General features: G+C 38.4%; 1 pseudogene; it reads left to right on the top strand.

The window, feature by feature from the left end:
• LOC139317722 (craniofacial development protein 2-like) overlaps positions 1-23,722 on the top strand; it is a 128,470-nt pseudogene that overhangs the window by 792 nt on the left and 103,956 nt on the right.

The raw sequence follows: 23,722 nt of genomic DNA, 5'->3' as shown, positions 1-23,722 counted from the left end.
ACTGAGGGAAAACCCGGACCTTTCAGATTCGGGTATTCCCAGATGTGCCAGTTTATCTATTCTAGTAAAGAGAACTTTGGAAAATGCTTGCTTCCACGTTTTCACTTGGAGTTGGAGTTTTCTGGAACGCTGACATTAATCCGAATCTCTCTTAAAGCCTAACGGCGCCCCGTAAGGGGGGTGTCAGGGGTGCTGAGCTCCAGCATCTACCTAAACCTCGGGTGGTGCGAAGACTCAGTGAAGATATAAATTTAATTAATTAAGGATAAGGATAAGGATAAGGATAAGGATAATTTTATTTCTATACCGCCCCTCTCCCGAGGGACTTGGGGCAGTGTACAGCCAGGTAAAACACAATACGAATATCACAATTTAAATTTAAAAATTCTTAAAAGTATTACATTTAAGGCCAAAATTAGCTAAAAAACCCCAAAAATTTAAGAACTCCGAATTTAAAACTCAATTATGAAGCTAGCCCTGCCTGTCGTTGTTAAACGCTGTTGTTAAATTAAATTAAATTAAATTAAATTTAAATTAAATTAAGATGGAGGAAAAAGGAGAAATCGTAGAGGGGGCCATGGGGACAGATGCTCAAGGATTTACCGGCTCCTTGCTTTTTCCTTCTGAGGAAATGATATGAGCCATTGAGGCTGCAGAGGAAGCCCGAAGGCTGGGGGCTCGGCCCAAGGCATCAAATTCCTGGAAGAGTTGCCAGTCTGACCCAGCTCCAGGAGGGGAAATGAAGTCACCCCGTGAGCCAGAGTGGAGGATGGGGACAGCTGTGGGATCCGGAGACTCCCGGGACTGGGAACTGTTGCGCCCAATGCAAAGCCAATCCTTAACTGGGCTCCCAGAGCGTTTTAAACGGATGGAAGTGGGAGGTTACGCACCCACCTCCCAACCTCTTGAGGTGAGATGGAGATTAGCGCAGCCTACATTCACCTTCCCTGATCCAGGACCTGGAGGGGGAATTAGTAGGGCACAGACGCCCCTCTACCCGGCCAGGGGCGAAACGTGTGGATCAGCGCAGCCTGGCCATCCTGCAGCTGTGAGACACCAAACGCAACCAGCATACAGAATGTGAAACCCCCCTTTTGGGGCCCCTCGCCAGACTGCCTTTGTGCTACCTCCTGCTGAGAGTATACCGCCAGGCTGGGGATTTTATCCCAGCCAGGGGTGGGTCCAGTGCCAGTGGTATCCAGCGCCATCTGTTCCAAGCTTCCCAGCATCCCCATGGCCCCAATATGGCCCAACAATCCCGGCACCACAGGGGGGACTAATCCAGCAGCCAGCTGGAGTACCCCCCCTCTCTCCAGCCCAGCAAGCAGCTCAGCGGCCAGGCCCACTCCCCCAGCAGCCAGCTGGAGTACAGCAACCAGAAGCAGCTCCGCAAGAGGCTCCAGCTCACCCAGCCGCTGCTGGGGTCCCTCCACCCGCGAGGCCAACGCCACCCCGCTTCAGAGCAACCTTTGATGGGTTGTTGGTAGACATAATAGCATTCTTCCTGTCGGTCAAGGTCAGGGCGATCCGGCATCTGGAGAAGGAGTGGTCGGAGTGCTGAGTCGAGATGGGACGGACATTGATTGGAGCATGTGATCGACTTAAATAGGCATAAGAAAGGTTGAGCGCCAAAGAATTGAGGCCTTTGAACTATGGTGCTGGAGAAGACTCCTGCGAGTCCCTTGGAGTGCAAGGTGATCAAACCGGTCAGTCCTAGAGGAGATCAACCCTGACTGCTCTTTAGAAGGCCAGATCCTGAAGATGAAACTCAAATATTTTGGCCACCTAATGAGAAGGAAGGACTCACTTGAGAAGAGCCTAATGCTGGGAAAGATTGAGGGCAAAAGAAGGGGACGACAGAGAACGAGGTGGCTGGATGGAGTCACTGAAGCAGTAGGCGTGAGCTTAAATGGACTCCAGAGGATGGTAGAGGACAGGAAGGCCTGGAGGAACGTCGTCCATGGGGTCGTGATGGGTCGAACACGACTTCGCAACTAACAACAACTTACATTAGAATATTTAATATCCACATGCTTGCTTCTGTTTTTTACTCTGTCACCTGTTGCCATTTTAATGCAAGCATCATTATCCTAAAACACTGTTACAGCGTCATTTACTTTTACATTTAAATCTTTAAACAGCTGTACGTACCAAGTTACCACTGAACAAAGTTCAGATAGAGCAATAAATTCTGCCTCTGCAGTAGAAATGGCTACAGTTGTTTGTTTTCTGGACTTCCAACCAATTAAAGCCCCTCCAAATAATACCACAATCCCAGAATTGGACTTTCTGCTTTTTACATCATTGGCATAATCACTATCAACATACCATTTCAATTTTAATTCTTCAGAGACCTGTATTTGAACACCAAAATTCACAGTTCCCTTCAAATACCTGAGAATCCTTTTTACACCCATCCAATGCAATTGCATTGGTGCAGCAGTAAAGCGACTTAAGATGCTTACTGCACAAGCTATGTCTGGTCTGTACCAATGTGACAGATATAGCAAGCTCCCTATTGCTGACTGATATATCTCTTGATTACAGGCTTCACCTTTGTCCTCACCCAAATTGTTAAGAAAATCTGTGCTCATAGGTGTTGGAACAGAATTACAATCCTTCATGTTATATCTCTCCAACAGCTGTTCAATTTTTCTTTTTTGACTGAGAACATAACCACCTTTCTCAGTTTTTTGTATCTCCACACCAAGATAGTTCTGTATTTCACCCAAATCTTTCAATTCAATTTTTTTCTCTAATTGATTAGCAAATTCTTTTACCTGTGACAGATCTTTTGCAATGAAACAAAGATCATCCACAAATGCTAATAATTGACAATCCCCACCTTGTAACTTTCCAGTATATATGCAACCATCAGCCTTGCAACTCTTTTTTTTATTTTTATTAAAAAGTTTTAGAAAGTTTTACAAATGTTTTCCCATCCCCCCTCCCCCCTCCCTCCCCAACCCTCCCTCCCACCTACTTCCCAGAGCAAAATACAGGGTATAGCATTTAACAATCATATACTAACATGTGCTAACTATCTATAGACTCCTATCTCCCTCTTGTACTTTAACTCCCCTTTTACATGACTAAATTTAAATACTTTTCTAAAAGAAGGTGAACTGAAGAACGAAGGAAGAAGGAGAAGGAGAAGGAAGCAACCCCAATTGGTCTGAGAGTGATACAGTGGAGAACTTTAAATATTAAATTATTAAATTTCATCTACATTATAAAATCCAAATTTAAAACTTACTTAATTTTGCTTAAAGAACATTAATATCAAATTTGAAGTTATTATAATATACACTAAGGAACTGACTTAATATTATTTTTTCTTTTATTGTCTTATTGTTTCCCACCCTATTGAAATAACTATATAGATTGTACAATAATACATTGATTAAGTGGAATTATACTGTGTATTGATTAGAAAGCTAGATATTAACATAGACATTGTATAGAGATTGTTATAGATATTACTAAGGAATAATAATTGTGATAATTAATATAAGTAGCATGTACTGGTAATTGTGATATAACTTAACAGAATACTTTAGATGATTTATAGAGGATCTTAAATCCAATTGATTTATTACATAAAGGTTATATAGAAATTGTTTAGTCTTAAAGTGAATTTAAGTACTGTGATAACTTGGTATTTAAACATTAATTGCATTATATTGTTTAGGAATAAGAATAGAAGAATGAATTGTTAAAATACTGCATTTTCCCCCTAACTCCTCTGAATTAATTAACCCGATCCTTATATAACGACATTTCATCTACCCCCAACCAAATTAGTATATGAAAATTTGGGGAAAAATAACACAAAAGACAACGATGGCAACATCCTCAATAACAATAACTAAAACAGGGAAAAAATTAACAACAAACCCAATATCTACACAATCTTCACCTGCACAACAAAAAACCATAGACACGATGCTAACTACAGACAAAGAAAAAGCTGCCACTGCACACAATATACAGAATATACAGTCTATATTAGCTATGATTCAGGAGGGGATGAACAAGACCCAAGAAACAATTGCGAATAATCATGAAGAAACAAAAAAGAACCATGAGGAACTGAAATTAGAAGTAGGACAAATAAATGATAATATTAAAAAAATGGACGATAAGATCGAGAGAATACAGCAAAACATAGTTAAAAACGAAGAACGAATTCAAAACATGGAAGCTAAAATGGTCCTAATGGAGAAAAAGATGGATAATATCGAACAAAATCAAATGGAGTTAAATAGAGAACTCGAAGAGTCAATTACCCATCTAGAATTAGAAAAGGCATCATTCTTTTTACGATTTCAAAATATTGCAGAAACAAAAGGAGAAGACCTAAGAGACCTGATGACAGATATATTAGTAGAGGCTACCCAGAAGGAAAAAAGCGATATCAGTAGGGAAATTGACGAAATATATAGAGTTCATACGAACTATGCCCGTAGGAACAAACTACCTAAAGAAATACATGTTAGATTCGCACGTAAAACTGTAAAAGAAGAGATTTATACATCAATGAGAGAGGGAAAACCCTGCTACAAAGGAAAAGAAATAATAACCCTAAAACAAGTTCCAAGAAGAATAAGAGAATACAGAAAAAACTATAACTTCTTGACAACCCTACTGAATCAACATAAAATAATGTTCCGCTGGCTGGTGCCGGAGGGAATTTTAATATCTTGGGACGATAAAAAATATAAAATCGACACGATAGAGAAGGCACAATAATTTCTTGATACTCACTTTATAATAGAAGAAGAACAGGAAACTAGACGTGATTCAGAAAATGCAAACCAGGAACACTCCATGGGGGAAACAAAAAAAGAAAAGGAAGAGAAGGAGTCTAGGGAAAGGGAGAAGATGGAGAGAGAAGGGGCTAGGGGGAAAACACAAATGGTAACAAGAAACACAAGTAGACTTAGACTAACAAAGAAAAACTAAAGGAAATGGGACGAGAGTTGAAATTAATTTCAATCAATATAAACGGCCTTAATCTACCAACCAAAAGAACACACACTTTCAGAAAACTTCAAAAATTAGACATAGATATTATCAACTTACAAGAAGTACATATCAAAAAACAACATCAACAGTTACTAGAAAACAGAAAACTTGGAACATTATTCACCTCACTATCAGATCAAAAAAAAAGAGGTATCGCAATATACATTAAAAGCCATATTCAGGCAAAACAAATTTACACAGATGAAGATGGCAGGATACTAATGATAGACATTAAGATGGAGACCCGAAATATGTTATTGACATCAATATATGCCCCGAACGGGAACCAAAAAGAATACTTCAAAAAGATACACGATAAAATTAAAGAACTAGACTATGAACATATATGTATAATAGGGGACTACAATGCAATCGTTGATATGGACTATGACTACCAAAGTAACAAAAAAAATAAATTTAGGAAAAAGACACTACCTGATACCTTTAAGGATATGATTCAAGAGTTACAATTGAAAGATGCCTGGAGAGAACTGAATAAGACCAAAAAACAGTATACATATTACTCAAATCCCCATCAATCCTGGTCCAGACTAGACATGGCCTGGATGACTGCAGAACTAAGAGAAAACATAAAAGAAATTGAAATCACACCGAACGTATGGGCAGACCACAGTCCTATAACAATAGTCTGGAAAGGCCAGCCAAAAAGAGGACGATGGATGATGGATAGAGAGATCATTAAAGATAAAGAATACATAGAGATGATAAAGAAAGAGATGGAGATATTCTTTCAAATAAACAATAGGGAACAAACATCATTGCAAGTCCTATGGGACACTACAAAAGCATATATAAGAGGACTAACAATTTCATTCAAGACGAAGAAAAACAGAGAGAAACAGCAAAGAAGAAACAATTTATTGATTGAGCTCGGAAAACAGGAAGCAGAATTACAGAACAGACCCGACAAGAAAGAGATTAAGGGAAAAATAAACCTTATTAAACATGAAATAAATTTAATAATAACAACAGAAATAGCAAGGAAAATCAAAATGGCAAAACAAAACCAATTTGAATTCGCAAATAAAACAGGACGTTGGTTGGCCTATAAACTAAAGAAAGAAAAGGAAAAAAAATTAATACACCAACTACAAGACGAACAAGGGCAATTGCAGCATATGGATGAAGAAAAAAAGCGAATTGTAAGAAATTTTTATCAGGAACTATATGCACAGGAAGAAATCCAATTGGAAAAAGTAAAAGAGTATATAAATAAATCCAACATTCAAGAAATAAAGGAAACTCAAAGAGAACTCTTAAATAGACCAATATCGATGTTAGAATTAATTGAAGCAAAGAAAAAGCAGAACAACAATAAAACACCAGGTCCAGACGGCATCCCGGCAGAATTTTACAAAATTGAATACCAGCCAATAGATGATATTTTATTACAAGTCCTGAATGAAGCAATCTTAGAAGCCAAAATTCCTAAATCATGGATAGAAACAATCATTACACTGATACCTAAAGAAGACTCAGATCTCACCCAAACCAAAAACTATAGACCCATTTCACTTCTAAACGCAGATTATAAATTATTTACATCAATTATGGCCCAGAGAATGAAGAGAATTATCATGAATTATATCCATCCAGACCAAAATGGATTCATTCCAAATAGGCAAATCAATAAGAACACAAGAACAATAATCAATATACTGGAATATTATGAGCAAAAATCGGACGAAAAGATGGCCTTACTCTTCCTTGACGCACAGAAGGCATTCGACAATCTTAATTGGGGATTCTTAATATTGCAATTAGAAAAAATGGGAACCGGTGATAAATTTTTAAATATGATTAAAACAATATATTCAGACCAAATCGCAAAAATATGGATAAACGGAGAGACAACAGACCAATTTAAAATATCCAAGGGAGTGAGACAAGGATGTCCCCTCTCTCCTATATTATACATATTAGCATTGGAACCACTGTTGAATGAAATTAGGAATGACAATGAAATAAAAGGATTAAGAACAAAAAACCAGGAGTATAAGTTACAAGCATTCGCGGACGACGTAGTGTTTATTTTAGAGCGACCAAAACAATCAGGACTGAATTTACTAAGGAAGATAGAACAATATGGCGAAGTGGCAGGATTGAAAATCAATAGACAAAAAACAAAACTACTAACTAAAAATTTGACAAAAACCCAGGAGAAAGAATTGGAAGAGACATTAGGAATACAAACAACAACAAAAATAAAATACCTAGGAATTTGGCTCACCAATAAGGTATCATCCCTTAAAGAAGACAATTATATTAAATTGGCCAAACAAATTCAGAAGGACTTAATAATAATAATAATAATAATAATTTTATTTCTATACCGCCCTTCTCCCGAAGGACTCAGGGCGGTGTACAGCCTATTTAAAAACACAAAAAACACAACAACAATTTAAAATTTAAAATCATTAAATAATTAGGCTCCAATTAAAATCCCAGAAATTTAAAATACCCAATTTAAAACGTTATGTTAATAGCCCTGCCTGGCGGAACAACAGGGTCTTCAGAGCGCAGTGAAACACCCGGAGGTCGGAAATCTTTCGTATTTCGGGGGGCAGTTCATTCCACAGGGCAGGAGCTCCCACAGAGAAGGCCCTCCCCCTGGGTGTCGCCAGCCGACATAACTTGGCTGATGGCACCCGGAGGAGACCCTCTCTGTGGGAGCGGACTGGTCGGTGGGAGGCTATTGGTGGCAGAAGTCGGTCTCGAAGGTACCCGGGTCCTATGCCATGGAGCGCTTTAAAGGTGGTAACCAACACCTTGAATCGCACCCGGAAGACCACTGGGAGCCAGTGCAGCTCGCGCAGGAGGGGTGTCACGTGGGCGCAACGGGTTGCACCCATAACCACCCACGCGGCATGGAGGCATGGAGTAAATTGAAACTATCACTACTAGGCAAAATTGCTTCAATTAAAATGACAATTCTACCAAAAATATTATATCTATTTAGAACAATACCGATAAACCCAGGAAAATCATATTTTAAAGACCTTGATAAAATGACATTAAAATATATATGGCAAGGAAAAAGAGCCAGGATTAAACTGAAACACCTGCAGGACACCAAAGAAAGGGGTGGCCTGGGATTACCAGATTGGCAAATTTATTACACTGCAACAGCTTTAACTTGGATAAAGGATTGGATGACACTCGAAGATAAACGAACACTAGCACTAGAAGGAGTTGACTTGTCAAAAGGCTGGCACGCATTTCTATGGGAGGAAAAGCCCAGACAACATGAACACTTCAGGAGACACTATATCAGAGGAGCATTGGCAAAAATTTGGACTGAAATAAGGAGAAAACACTACAATAAAATTCCAAGATGGCTATCAACCATGGAGGCCCAAATCTACCCGAACACAATGGATATAGACAAGATGAAAACCTATGACGAATTGTTGAACACAGAAGGAGATATGAAAACAAGAGAGGAATTGAGACAACAGGGCACGGACATCGATTGGTGGCCGTATTTACAGATAAAATCAAGATATAAAAGTGATATGGAAAAATTTGGAATCCAAAAAGAAAGTAATGAATTAGATAAAATTATAATGCAATCAGATGACAAATTAATAACTAAAATATATAATTACCTGCTAAAATACAAATTGGAAGAAGAAGTGGTGAAGGAAAATATTATTTGGGCTAAAAACTTTGGATATAATATTAACCTAGAAAATTGGGAAAAAATATGGAAAGTAAATACTAAGCTGACAATGTCCGTGCCCTACAAAGAAAATACATACAAGATGTTTTATAGGTGGCATCTCCCCCCTGCACGGTTGGCAAGGATGTTTCCCAATACTAATCAGAATTGTTGGAAGTGTAAAGTACAGAAGGGGACCTACTACCACATGTGGTGGTCATGCCCAAAAGTCAAAAAATTTTGGAAAACAATTCAAAGTCAGCTGGAAGAAATCACCACCCAAAAAGTGCCCCTCAGACCGGAAACATACCTATTAGGAATACTGACAAAGGACTATAAAAAAGAGACACAATACTTGATAACACACATCCTAACTGCTGCTAGAATCGTTTTCGCACAAATGTGGAAATTGGAAGACACGCCACCAGAAGAAAAAATAATACAAAAAACAATGGAATGTGCAGAAATGGATAAACTGACCAAAGAAATACAGGGAAAAGAAGATTCAGACTTTTACTTAATTTGGCAAAAATGGTACAACTGGTTAGATAAAAAAGACACGAAATAAGGGAATACCACCCAACTGAGCCAGGCTAAGATTCGATATTGGGATAAAACTCAAATATTAGAAATCCAAATCTTTGGTTAAGACAGAAGTGCCTCTTCCGTGCCAAGGTGCTGAATTGACAAACGGTATTTGACGTAGGTACAGAATTGTAAAAGGGCAAACTGACCCTAAACAGATACATCTGGTGTTTAATGTTTATTGCACCCCAAATGTCATGTAGATTTCAGAGAGAAAATACTGTTTCCCTTACTGTCCTCTTTACTGCTTGTGAGGCGTCTTCTAGCCTCTTATCTCCTTTTGTTATGTCTTGAGCTCCGGAGCTGAAAGCCTGAGCCTGTGGGAACAGGGCTGTTATGTCTTTCCTAGAGATAGATTAAAGGGTAGCTTCTACGTGTGAAATGCATCACTCTCTGTAATACTTTTGTCTTTAAACTGTATAAATACATGGCCAGAAGAAGCCATCGGCGTTCAGACTTTTTCGTGGTCTTCGGACTGTTTGAACCTTGCGCAAATAAAAACTCTTTCCTGCACTGAAGAGCTTGTCCTAGTCCGTCATTTTTCCTGCAATAGCTGGCGACGCCGCCGGGACTGGGGGCAAGGCGATATTTCGCTGAGGACCGTTTTGACCCCTCGGGACCATTGGGAGGTCGCTCCTGAACATTCTCCAGGCGCCACGGAGATACGTCTCCGGGAGACAGCCGCGATAACCCTATGGCCCCGACGGTGCTCTGATCGAGTCCAAGAACCCTGCGGTGCAGGAAAGGTGGTCTGAACAAATTCCTGGCCAGGAATCTACGGAGTGGGAGCGTTTTAAGTGAGTATATTGTAAAAGAATTGTACCTGCCTCATTTGAAGGCAGACGGAGGGACCTGATCACTCCCTCGGACTCGGGGTGGCTACCCTAATGAAGTCCATGTCAGGTTGTGTGGGTGGTTAAGCCATCGCATTTCTCATTAGTGGCCGTGAGTTTCCGGGGCTATGAGTCGATGGCAGTGTGGTAGAAGGGATGGGGTTCAGAGCATGCCAAATACTCCATTGGCATGCATGTTAAAAGGTTTTGACAAGTATTTTAGCAACCCTTCCTATCCGAAAGGATCAAAGGATCAATTAAAATTCTTATGTAAACATGTGTGGCCACAAAGGGAGATGGGCTGACCCCCCTCCCCCTCAGGGATGGTTAAGGGAAGAAACAGTGGATAAGTTGTGGGGAGTGATTGTAGTGAATCAGGATAAATATCCTGATCAATTTCAATATATTGATCAATGGGTGAGACCCCTGTTGAAAAAAGCTGAGGATTTATTGCAATGTAGGGCTGAAACAGTCGGGTTATGTGTATCTGAGCAGGCAGGAAAAGTAAGGGGGCTGCTGGAGGGAGCGGAGGAGGAAATCAGAGGCGTATGAGTGATCCTGGCGTGAAGTCAAGGGGAGTCATCCGCCTAGAGGTAGCAGTCAGAGTGAGGGAGAGGGGGATGATGATGATGATGATGATGATGATGATTTGGAGGCTGTGGGGGCTGTAGGTGGAGAAGAAAGAGCAGGAGGCACGGATGAATAAAAAGGCTGCTTTGTTGGCAGGAGCACTGCGAAGTGGGATGCAAGGGGGTTTTTCTCCCCCCCTTCCTTTGGAGGGGAGAAGGGGAAAAGAGATGCTTTTAAAACTTTTTTTCTCCTTTCTGGTGTTTGTCTGGTTTTTTTTTAACAAAATAGGCTGTACACCACCCTGAGTCCTTCGGGAGAAGGGTGGTATAGAAATAAAATTATTTGGGAAAAGGAATTACTTGGGAAAAGGAATGCCCAAGACAGATGGTGAGAAGTAGAGGGATGAGAAGAGCGGATTTTGGGTCAGGGATGCATGGGCAGCTCTCTGGGAGAAGGGGAGAGCGAGGACAGAGGAGAGGTTTGAGCAGAAAGTATTGGATTGGCAGACATGACTTGGTCAGATTGAGGGGGACCAGGCTTGGAAGAACCCCCGCCTGAGCCATTAGTTACAATGAAAATAGGGGGTCAGTACAGAACGTTTCTGGTAAATATGGGAGCAGGAAGATTAGTTGTAAATAAGCAGATTGCAGCCCCCCGGATCCCATAAAATTCTGGTCCAGGGGGTATCAGGGCAAGCCATGGGGCGGCAGGTCTTGAAATCAGAGATGTGTGATTTTAAAGAAGCTGAAATCCAGCATGAATTTTTGTACATTCCTGAGTGCCCTATTCCATTGTTAGGCAGGGATATGCTGAGCAAATTAGGGGCAACAATTTCTTTTGATGAAGATAGTTAGAGAATGACCATAAGGCATTCTCCGGAGGAGATTTGGAGGTTGTTTGATGTGCGCTGAGGATAACCTGCCGGGTTTTGCAGCTCGCCACCCTCCAGTGGGGGTGGAACTAAAACCTGGAGTGGAGTCTGTGAGTATAAGGCAGCGTCCCGTTTCTTGGGAAGCTATTTGTGCTATTTATGAAAGCATTCAGAGATTTGGAAGCGGGGTTTTTGGTGCCTATTTAGTCCTCCTGGAATACTCCAATTATCCCAATTAAACAGTTAGATGGGTCTTACAGCCCGGGGCACAGTAACTTTACACCCGGCCGTGTTGAATCCATATTCCCTGTTAAGTTTAATTCCACCCCGGGCTGAGTGGTTTTCTGTTATTGATTTAAGGGATGCATTCTTTACAATTCCCATTCACCCCGTAAGCCAGCCACTGTTTGCATTTTGAGTGGGAGAATCCTTACACAGGAATGAAAATGCAATATACTGGGACTCGGCTGTCTCGGGGATTTAAGACCTCCCCCGCATTGTTTGGAATAGCGGTAGCTAGAGACTTACAGTATTATGTGCCTCAACAACCAGGAGACACAATACTGTAATATGTTGATGATGTTTGGATCAACAGGACTGACAGAGGATTTATGATGGGAGAATACTAAGATGAATGCACGAGGATGTTAGATTTGTTACTAGAGTGTGGTTATTGGGTAGCAAGAAAGAAAGCTCAATTGGTGAAAGGGAAAGTTAGATATTTGGGATACAATATAAGGGTCATCGAGCTTTAGGACCAGAGTGGAAAAGGGCGGTCCTAATGCTGGTAGAACCCCGGACAAAAAGACAACTGAGAAGCTTTTTTTAGGACTAGCTAGCTTTTGCTGTAATTGGAGGGGGGGGGGCAAAAAGCTGGCCCCACTGTTTGAAGGTGCTGGCTGCAAGTGCAGAATTGATTCAGAATTGTAATAAATTTACTTTTTCTTGTCCTATACTCATGCACTCCCCTCATGAGGAGCAGTCTGGGTTGGATACTGAGGGACATTTGTGGATTAGTGGGCAAAGGTTGACAAAATATCAGGTAATTAGGAGTGAGAATCCACAGGTGTGTCTGGTGGTGTCTAACCGATTAAATCCAGCAACTTTGTTGCCTACGGAGTCTGTTTCTGAGCATGATTGTTTACAGGTATTGGAGGTTTATTCCACCCGACCATGTAAAAAAAAAAAAAAAAAGGTAAAATAAGGTAAATATGTATGTTAGGTGGCCTGATTTAGGTCGTAAAGGGGGGGGGGGTTGGAATATGGAGATGGTACAAGAACTTAATAAGCAAATTGAGAGATTCCAACAATATGTGATGGAATAAGTACCCCCTAGATTAGTAACTTAATGTCACTCATTTGAACCTGGGGACCAAGTGGAAGATGGAAGGGATCTTTTATTGGTATTATGACTTCTCCACTTGCTATTAAGATTGCAGAATCAAAATCATGGATCTATCGGACATGAGTCAAGGCAGCAGCTGACACCGGCTGGAAAGTGTCCGTGGTCAAACAACATCCAACAAAACTGACATTTGAATGTGCTTAAAGAAAGCTTTTGTATTCTATATATAGGTTACCTTGATGTATATCTGCTGATGTAACCCGCTGTAAGCTAGAAAGAGGATGGAGCACCTGCTCTCTTGAATTGGTCCGGAACTTGGATCCTGACAAGAGGTAATTGGACCAGGATTCTTTTTGCTTCCCCTTAAAACTCGACAGGTTTTAGGTGTCCCGGTATATGATGAGGTGGGAAACTTAAGACAACGAAGACATGTAGACACATCTGCGATAGGGAAAGTTAGGGTCGGAGGTAACCAACGTAGTTGGGGAAGTGTAGAATGGCCTGCAGAGCGAATTATTGAGGTTTATGGACCGGCTACATGGGCGGAGGACGGCATGTATGGCTATCGGACCCGTTTCTGAACCGTTTAATTCGTCTGCAAGCTGTGGTTGAAATCATCACCAACGACACTGTAAAAGGTCTTACTCAATTAGCTAGGGAAAGTGTCAAATCAAGGACATATATTATGCAGAATAGGTTAGCTTTAGATTATTTGTTAGCCAAGGAAGGAGGGGTATGTGGAAAGTTTAATTTGACTAACTGCTGTGTAGAAGTTGATGAAAGCGGAAAGGTTATTAAGGAAATAACAGACAAAATGGTTAAAATAGCTCATGTGCCAATCCAGACTTGGAAAGGTCTTAATTTATAGGATATGTTTTCAGGATGGTGGTCAAGGTTACCTGGCCTGCAGGCCATCTTTGGCCTGGTAGGATTAATAGCTGCGGGGTGTATTTTTCTCCCATGTATTTTACCTCTGTTTGTTAAAACTATCTCTAAAAGTCTATCCTTGCTGGTGGAACGTAAGACAACTGCTCAGGTGATGGCTATGTGGGATTACAAACGGCTCCAGCAGGAAGAGGACCTATGGTGTGACTCGTCTGGATAAACAGATGAGTCACAAAGGGGGGTATGAGCCAGGCTAAGATTCGATATTGGGATAAAACTCAAATATTAGAAATCCAAATCTTTGGTTAAGACAGAAGTGCCTCTTCCGTGCCAAGGTGCTGAATTGACAAACGGTATTTGACGTAGGTACAGAATTGTAAAAGGGCAAACTGACCCTAAACAGATACATCTGGTGTTTAATGTTTATTGCACCCCAAATGTCATGTAGATTTCAGAGAGAAAATACTGTTTCCCTTACTGTCCTCTTTACTGCTTGTGAGGCGTCTTCTAGCCTCTTATCTCCTTTTGTTATGTCTTGAGCTCCGGAGCTGAAAGCCTGAGCCTGTGGGAACAGGGCTGTTATGTCTTTCCTAGAGATAGATTAAAGGGTAGCTTCTACGTGTGAAATGCATCACTCTCTGTAATACTTTTGTCTTTAAACTGTATAAATACATGGCCAGAAGAAGCCATCGGCGTTCAGACTTTTTCGTGGTCTTCGGACTGTTTGAACCTTGCGCAAATAAAAACTCTTTCCTGCACTGAAGAGCTTGTCCTAGTCCGTCATTTTTCCTGCAATACAACGATATAAAAATAAGGAAATAAAATGAAATATCGTTATATAAACATTGATATAAGATGAAAGATAATATATACAGATATATAGATATATAACTACCGAAGTAGCTCTATTTTCAAAGTTCAAGCTCTATGACTTGATTTCATTGTATAGTTAGTTTATGTTTAGTTTGTTTAAACGTTTATGTCTGTATGTGTATGTTTGTCTATAATAATAAAAAAAAACCAATCATATACTAACATGTGCTAACTATCTATAGACTCCTATCTCCCTCTTGTACTTTAACTCCCCTTTTACATGACTAAATTTAAATACTTTTCTAAAATCTCTTTATTCATTCGTAAACTATTTGGAACTTTTTAATCCGATATTTGCTTTGAATATAATCAATCCATCTTCTCCATTCCAAAATATATCTTTCATTTGAGTGGTCCTTCAAATATGCTGAAATTTTGGCCATCTCTGCTAAATTTGCTACTTTTAGTGTCCATTCTTCAATAGTAGGCAAGTCTTCCTTCTTCCAATACTGCGCCACCAAAAGTCTTGCTGCGGTTATTAAATTTAAAATCAGATTAGTCTCTATAACCGTACAATCTGTAATTATACCCAGCAAGAACAGCTGTGGAGTAAACTTTATCTTCTTTTTAAGAATATTTTGCATGATCCACCATATTTTTATCCAAAATGCTTTGATTTTTTTGCATGTCCATGGTTTTTTTTTTTTTTTTTTTTTTTTTTTTTTGCATGTCCACCATATATGATAATACGTGGCATCATCACTCTCACATCTCCAACACTTGGGTTGCAAACTTGGATACATACCAGCTAACGTTTTAGGATCTAGATGCCATCTATAAAACATTTTATAAAAATTTTCTCTCAAATTTTGGGCTTGCGTAAATTTTACATTTCTAACCCATATTTTTTCCCACGTTTCCATCATTATTGGTTCCTCAATATTTTGTGCCCATTTTATCATACAGTCTTTAACTAACTCCGTTTCTGAATCTATTTCTATCAATGTATTATACAACCTTTTTATATGCATTTGACTCTGGTCTCTGATTTGTTTTACCAAGTTTTCCTCATTTTGTGTGATACCAATTTTCTGATCCTCTTTCCATCTAGCTTGTAGCTGTCCGTACTGAAACCAAGTTTGAATTATCCTTTCTTCTTTTAATACATTCAAAGACTTTAACTGTAATGTACCTCTTTCCATATTAAGAAGCTCTTTATATGTAATCACATCATGTTTTTGTTCTACACTTATATTCTCTATTGCATGTCTGGGTACTGCCCATATAGGTATCTTATCGTTTAATTTATATTGATACTTTTTCCAGACACGCAATAAAGCATTCCTTAATATATGACTTTTAAAAGTCTTATCCACCTTCTTGTCATATAATAAGTAGGCGTGCCAACCATATATCAAGTCATATCCCTCGGACTTCCGGTTTGCGAGCCTCGGCGACGGCGGTGTTTCTTTAAAGACCGCCAGCCCCGCCGCCTGTAGAGCCGCCCCGCGATCGAGGAGCGGCTCGAAAACTCCAAAATCTTGAAGATTGAAGGAGAAGAGATAGCAGGGTACAGGTTGAGCCCCTGTAACCCCCCAGGGAACTGTTTCTGGGGAGGAAACAGGCGTGGCTCCCTTCCAACCTGCTGAAACTCCGGGCGGCGTGGGACGTTTCTGCTAATTAGCAGAACAAGCCGGCAGCAGCAAACTCTTAAAGCGAAAGGAACTAATTTTAACAAACAACGGAAACATCAACTTGAATCCAGAAACTTGAAAACTGCAAGTATCAGTGCTTTGTTGACTTTCTAATTTAAAAGAGAAAGTGAGTGAGTGAAAGTGATTTGAAAAAAAATGGCGCCCAGCATTTGAGTTAACGAGCTAATGAAAGTGGATTTGTGAAGCCTTCCTGCTTTGTTACAAAGTTATAAAGCTGCTACAAAGTTGCTCTATCTAAAGAAAAAATTTCTTTTTCTAAAATTTGACTTTGTTTTACTTCAGTTTCACTTGATTAAATCTGGGGGACTTTTTTAGAAGTTTCTGTGGAAGAGGGAAAGGAAAAGGAATTTCCCTCTTCAGAAAAACTAGCTTACGTGGCACGATGGCTTCAAAGAAGCAGGAAGGGAAGGCAACAGGGGGGGGATCCCCCACACACAAACATGAAACGCAGCTTCCCCCTGCTCAACAGTTACAGACTCAAAAAAGAGAATTTGATGTGGGAGATTTAAAAGAATTTATTTCTAAAACTCTGGATGATAAATTTCAAAAATCTCAACAGGAGATAGATGACAAACTTCAAAAATCACATCAGGGGATAGATGATAAACTTCAAAAATCACACCAGGAATTTATGCAGGAAATTAATGAAGTTAAAGATATGGTGAAACAGAATCAAAACAAGGTGACCAAAAAAATATCAGAAGTGGCATCTGGCCTGGCAGAATTTATTGGGAAAGTTGATTTTAAAGTTGAAGAACTTAAATCAGAAGTTAATGTAAAGATGAAAGACAATGATTATAAAATTGCTGATGTTGACAATAAAATGCAGAGAGTTGAAGACGAGATTGTTATGATACAATTCAGGGCAATGGAGTTCGCTATACGGCTTTGGGGAATTCGAGAGGAGGAAAGACAGGATTTGAGACAAGTCTGTTCTGAGGCCTTGGCTAAGATTCTACAAGTTAATCCTGATGTGGTTTTTCATAAAATAGACAAAATTTACAGAGTGAACTCTTGGGTGGCCAGACAAAGACAATTACCTAGAGATGTGGTCATATATTTTACAGAAAGAGAAATAAGAAATGATATCCTGCAAAAATCCTTTTACACTTCTGTACAAGTTGGGGGCTCACGAATTGGAATTTATAAAGAATTGCCTCCTAAAATGTTGAAAGCTAGAAAAGAATTTGGCTTTCTTGTTAAGGAATTGCAAAATTTACAGATACCCTTCCGGTGGGACGCACCAGCTGGGATAATTTTCAGATACAAAGGAGAAAGATGCCGTTTGAATACCGTGGAGAAGGCACAACACTTTTATACTACTATTCTTAAGGAAAGAACACCATCTCCACGTACATCTACAGTTTTGGAGATTAAAGAGAGTGAAGAGAAGCAACCTCAACGAGAATTGCAAGAACAGTCCAAGCAGGAATTAGAAGGAGTGCAAGGTGCAGAAGGAGGTTTTTTGGATGAGCCCTTGCTGGAATCTTCTCCAATTTTGGACTCGGTTCGGATGATTGAATCTAAGGATCAACGTATAACTAGAGCTCAATCTAAGTTACTTAAACAAAAGCAACAACAACAACAGGAAAGACAAGACAAGGAGGCAGTTAAGAGTGCTGCACAAGAGATTGGAGCTATGGGAGGAGCGAAATCGAAGCTTTCGGATGAACTTCAAGTATTTTGCTCTGTGCTCCGAAAAGAGGCTCATGACCTTTAAGTGTTTATCTTGGAATGTTAATGGGTTGAATTCAGCACAGAAAAGGAAGAAATTATTTACATATTTGAAACAATTTAATAATGATATAATTTGTTTACAAGAAACGCATATTACAACTCAAGATCAAAAATATCTGATAAACTCCAAACTAGGAACACATTTTATATCTTCAACTTCGCAAAAAAAGAATGGTGTGGTTATCTATGTAAATAAAAAATTAATAGCTAAAGTTATAGAAACAGATGAAGATGGTAGGTTTGTAGCAATTGAATTGCTTACGGCAAAGGGCCAAATTCTTTTGATTGGAATTTATGCTCCCAATCAACAACAGGACTATTTCTACAAGATGCTACATACCAAAATACTGCAATGGGATTACAGATCTATTTTAATTATGGGAGATTGGAATGGAGTAATTGATTCTAAATTAGATAAAAAGAGTTTGGCAAAGTCTAGAATCAGACTACCACAGACTTTTTTTGACATGAAAGAAGATATGGAACTAAAAGATGTTTGGAGAATACATAATCCAAAAGAACTGGACTACACTTTCTTTTCTGATAGACACAGATCCTTCTCTAGGATTGACTTTATCTTGTTGTCAGATGATTTACTTGTCAAGACAAAAAGAACAAAGATTTTTCCAAGAACTTTGACTGACCACAGCCCAGTATGGATAGAAATTGAGATGGATAAGGTTGAGAGACGTTCCTGGAGATTAAATGAGAACTTGTTTAGATATGAAAAAAATACAACAGAACTTAAAAAGCATCTGAAAGAATTTTTTGAAATAAATCTGAATAAAGGTACCCCAATTGAAATTGTCTGGGACGCAAGTAAAGCTTATATGAGAGGGGTACTTATCTACATGAACTCTAAACATAGACTGTTTCGACAAAAGAAAAGATCTGAATTGGAAATAGAAATAAAGAATAAAGAACAGTTACTTATTAAAAATCCAACAGATGAAAGAATAAGCAGTGCTATAAAACTTTTGAGAGACCAATTTCAAATGCTTATGGCGGAACAAGTTGCAACAAACTTAAAATATGCGAAGCATAATACATTTTGCAACGCTAATAAACCGGGCAGATGGTTGGCTTACACATTGAGGAAAAAACAAAGTATACGGACTATAGATAGTATTGATATTGGAGGGAAAGAAATTTTTCAACAAAAATTAATTAAAGAAGCTTTTGTGGACTATTATACCAAATTATATGCCAAGGAGGAGGTGCAGAATGGACTTATAGAAAAATACTTAAACGATAAAAGAGTTACAAAAATTACTGATCAACAAAAGGAAAGAATGAATTATCCTATAACAGAGGAGGAGATAATAGTAGCAATTAAACAGTTAAAAACAGCCAAAGCTCCTGGTACGGATGGTTTGACTGCAGTGTATTACAAAACCTTGCAAGCTGAAATGGTGGAACAACTTAGAGATTTATTTTGCAATATTCAACAAGGGGGTAAAATACCCCCATCATGGACAACAGCTTACATATCTTTGATACCAAAAGAACAAGTCGGTCCTAAAAAACCAGAGAATTATAGACCAATATCTCTTTTGAATACAGATTATAAAATCTATGCGAAAGTATTAGCCAACAGGTTGATGCCAGTAATCCAAAAGGTGATTCATGAGGACCAAGCGGGATTTATCGAGGGCAGACACATGAAGGACAATGTAAGGCAAGTAATAGATTTATTGGAATATCTTGAGAAGAATAAACAGATTCCTGCAGTGCTGGTCTTTTTGGACGCAGAGAAGGCCTTTGATAGAGTTGATTGGAATTTTCTACTAAAGACTTTAAAAAAGATGGATTTTGGGGATCAATTTATACAGGCGATTTCAGCAATTTATCAAGAGCAAAAGGCACAGATCATCATTAATGGAAGTTTGACAACAGAGTTTAAAATTGAAAAAGGAACAAGACAGGGATGTCCGTTGTCCTCACTTTTATTTATTCTAACACTAGAAGTCTTGTTAAATACAATACGGGACTCTAATACCTTGAAAGGAATAAGGATTAGGCAAGAGGATTACAGAATAAAGGCATTTGCAGATGATCTGGTTGTTACCCTATCACAACCAATGGAATCAATAATCCTGATGAAGGACATTATACAAGACTATGGTAAAGTCTCAGGTTTTAGACTGAATCCAAAAAAGACTAAAATGATAGTTAAAAACATGACACAAGATCGTAAATATGAACTTGAAAGGAGGGCAGGTTTTGAGACTGTACCTAAGGTAAAATATCTAGGAGTTCAGGTTGCAGAATCAAACATGAAATTGTTTCAAAATAACTATGAGGTGTTGTGGCGAGAGGTGCAGAAAGACATGGAGACTTGGAAAAAACTGCAGCTGTCTTTACTTGGAAGAATAGCAGCAGTTAAGATGAACATTTTGCCAAGATTTCTTTTTTTGTTTCAAATGATTCCGGTGCTTAAAAGTGATAAACAATTGAAAGTTTGGCAATCTGGAGTGAATAAGTTTGTCTGGAACGAGAAGAAGCCGAGAGTGAAATTGAAAATTATGCAAGATGTTCCAGAAAGAGGAGGTCTTAAACTTCCAAACCTACAGCTATATTATGATGCAGCAGCTTTAACTTTAACAAGTGATTGGTTTGGAAGGAAAAAGACTGGAATATTGAATGCAGAAAGTTTTGATCTTGAATTTGGATGGCATGCTTACTTATTTTACGACGACAAAGTAGATAAAGTATTTAAAAGTCATATACTTAGAGATTCTTTGATGAGAGTTTGGAAGAAGCACCGACTCAAATGGGATTATAAAATACCGCTATGGCTGGATCTTGGTCATACTTTGTGGAATACAAATATAATGTCACTCGGGGGGTTTTTATATAAAGAGGTTCTTTTTACAGATGCGGGCAGATGGCAGCTGAAGACATTGCAGACACTGTTGGATGAAGGGATTAATTTAACTTGGTTACAATATAATCAATTACAACTGAGATGGAAAGAGGACCAAAAAACTGGTATTATGTTGCATGAGGAAGAATTGGTTAGACATATAAGAGAGAAAGGTCCAATGCATATCAAAAGGCTTTATAATGTTTTGCTAGAAAGAGATTCAGAAACTGAACTAGTTAAAGACTGTATGATTAAGTGGGCACAGAATTTTGAAGAACCAGTGATGCTGGAAACATGGGAAAAAATTTGGGTTCAGAATGTTAAATTTACACAGTCGCAGAGCCTGAGGGAAAATTTCTACAAAATGTTTTATAGATGGCATTTAGATCCCAAAAAGTTGTCATGTATGTACCCTAATGTTCAGCCAAAATGTTGGAGATGTGAATGTTTGGATGCTACGTATTATCATGTTTGGTGGACCTGTAGGAAAGTTAAGGCTTTTTGGATAAAAATTTGGTGGGTCATGCAGAATGTTTTGAAGAAAAAAATTCAATTTTCTCCACAATTGTTTTTACTGGGTATAGTTAGGGGTTTTACATTGGGTGAAACAAAATTGATATTGTATATGATAACAGCAGCAAGATTGTTGATAGGTAAATACTGGAAGAATGAAGCTTTGCCCACTATTGAGGAATGGACTTTGAAGATGGCCAGTTTTGCAGAGATGGAGAAGATTTCAGCATATTTAAAAGATTGTTCACAAGAGACTTATGAGTGGGAATGGAAAAGGTGGATAGAATATGTTCAGAACAAATATCAAACTAGAAAGTATCAAATAGCTTTTACTTGAAAATAATGTACTAGAAATTTTTTAAAGTAATGAGATAAAGAGAAAAACTATACAGGGGAGGGAACGGCTCAAGTTTATATATAAGTGTTATATTATATTATGTTATTATATTAGGGTTCTTCATGATTATGAGTATATTATAGGGAAGTCAGGGGGGAGGGGAGGGTTAGGGAGGGTTAGGGAGGTTGGGAAGTTTGGGGGAAGGGGAGGGTTAGGGAGGGTTAGGGAGGTTGGGAAGATTGGGGGGGAGGTGGGGGGGGAAAAGGGGTGAAAATGTAATTGTAAAACTTTTGCAATAAAAAAAAAGTCATATCCCTCAATATTCAATATTCTTTCTTCTGTTAAATTGATCCAATCACTGATTGCTGATAGGGCAGCTGCTTCGTAATATAGTCTTAAATTGGGCATTTTGAGACCTCCTCTTTCACAAATATCTTGCATTATTTTTAATTTTATTCTCAGTCTTTTCCCTGCCCAAACAAAGTTATTAATGCCCTTCTGCCATTCCACCAAATTTGCATCCTTTTTGAGTATTGATATCATTTGAAAAAGAAATAAAAACTTAGGCAAAACATTCATTTTTACTACTGCTATTCTTCCCAACAAAGACAATTGTAATTTTTTCCAGTTGTCCATCTCTTTCTGTATTTTTTGCCATAACGGTTCATAATTATACTTATATAATTTCACATTTGAAGTTGTAATATAAACCCCTAAGTATTTAACCTTTTTTACTATTTCAAATCCTGTTACTCTTTCTAGTTCTTCTTTTTGATTTATAGTCATATTTTTAGTTATTATCTTTGTTTTCCATGTATTTATTTTGAATCCAGATACTTGTCCATATTGATTAATTATATCCATTAAACCTATAGCCGATTGCACTGGTTGGGTTAAAGTTACAACCAAGTCATCTGCAAATGCTCGTAATCTGTAATCATAATGCCTGATTTTAATTCCCTTTATTTTATCTGACTCACGTATTTTATTCAGCAAAAATTCCAAAGTCAAAATAAACAGTAATGGGGACAGGGGACACCCCTGTCTTGTTCCTTTTTCAATTTTAAAGGTTTCTGTTAAGCTACCATTAATTATTATTTGTGCTGTTTGTTTCTGGTATATTGCCTTAATAGATTGTGTGAAATACTCTCCAAACTGCATCTTTTGTATTATTTTCAGTAAAAAATGCCAATTCAATCGATCAAATGCTTTCTCCGCATCCAAAAATATAAGCACTGCAGGGACTTGGTTATTCTTCCCCAAATACTCCAATATATTAACAATTTGCCTTACATTGCTTTTCATTTGTCTCCCATTTATAAATCCAGATTGATCATTGTGAATCATTTGTTGCATAACTAACATTAACCTATTTGCTAATATTTTAGCAAAAATCTTATAGTCTGTGTTAAGTAGCGATATAGGCCTATAGTTTTTTGGCTGACTATGGTCTTGGTCCTCCTTCGGGATCAAAGAAATAAAGGCTGTTCTCCAAGATGGGGGTACATCTCCTCCAAATGGTATTTTACTAAATAATTCCTTAGGTGGTTCCACCCTTTCTAACTGCAAATTTTTATAATAAACGGCTGTCAATCCAACTGTTCCGGGAGCCTTACCAACTTTTAACTGCTTAATTGCCAAGAAAATTTCCTCAGAAGTTATCGGTTGATTCAATCTTTCCCTTTGTTCATCTGTAACTATAGGGATATTCTCCTTCTGTAGGTATCTATCTATATCTATACCTTGAATTTTATCACTAGCATACAACCTCGTATAAAATTCTAGAAATGCTTTTTTAATCATATTTTGTTGATACACCTCTTTACCTTTATATTCTATTTTCTCTATAGTATGAAACTTTTGTTTTTTCCTTAACAAATATGCTAACCATCTACCTGGTTTGTTTGCATTGCAAAAGGTTTTATGTTTAGCATATTGCAGA

Source organism: Pituophis catenifer, unplaced genomic scaffold (assembly GCF_029215685.1).
Source record: "Pituophis catenifer annectens isolate HBS135680 unplaced genomic scaffold, rPitCat1.0.hap2 SCAF_5, whole genome shotgun sequence".
Classification (NCBI taxonomy): domain Eukaryota; kingdom Metazoa; phylum Chordata; class Lepidosauria; order Squamata; family Colubridae; genus Pituophis; species Pituophis catenifer.
The sequence above is the reverse complement of the archived record's forward strand: the minus strand, read 5'-3'. Positions and strand labels throughout refer to the sequence as shown.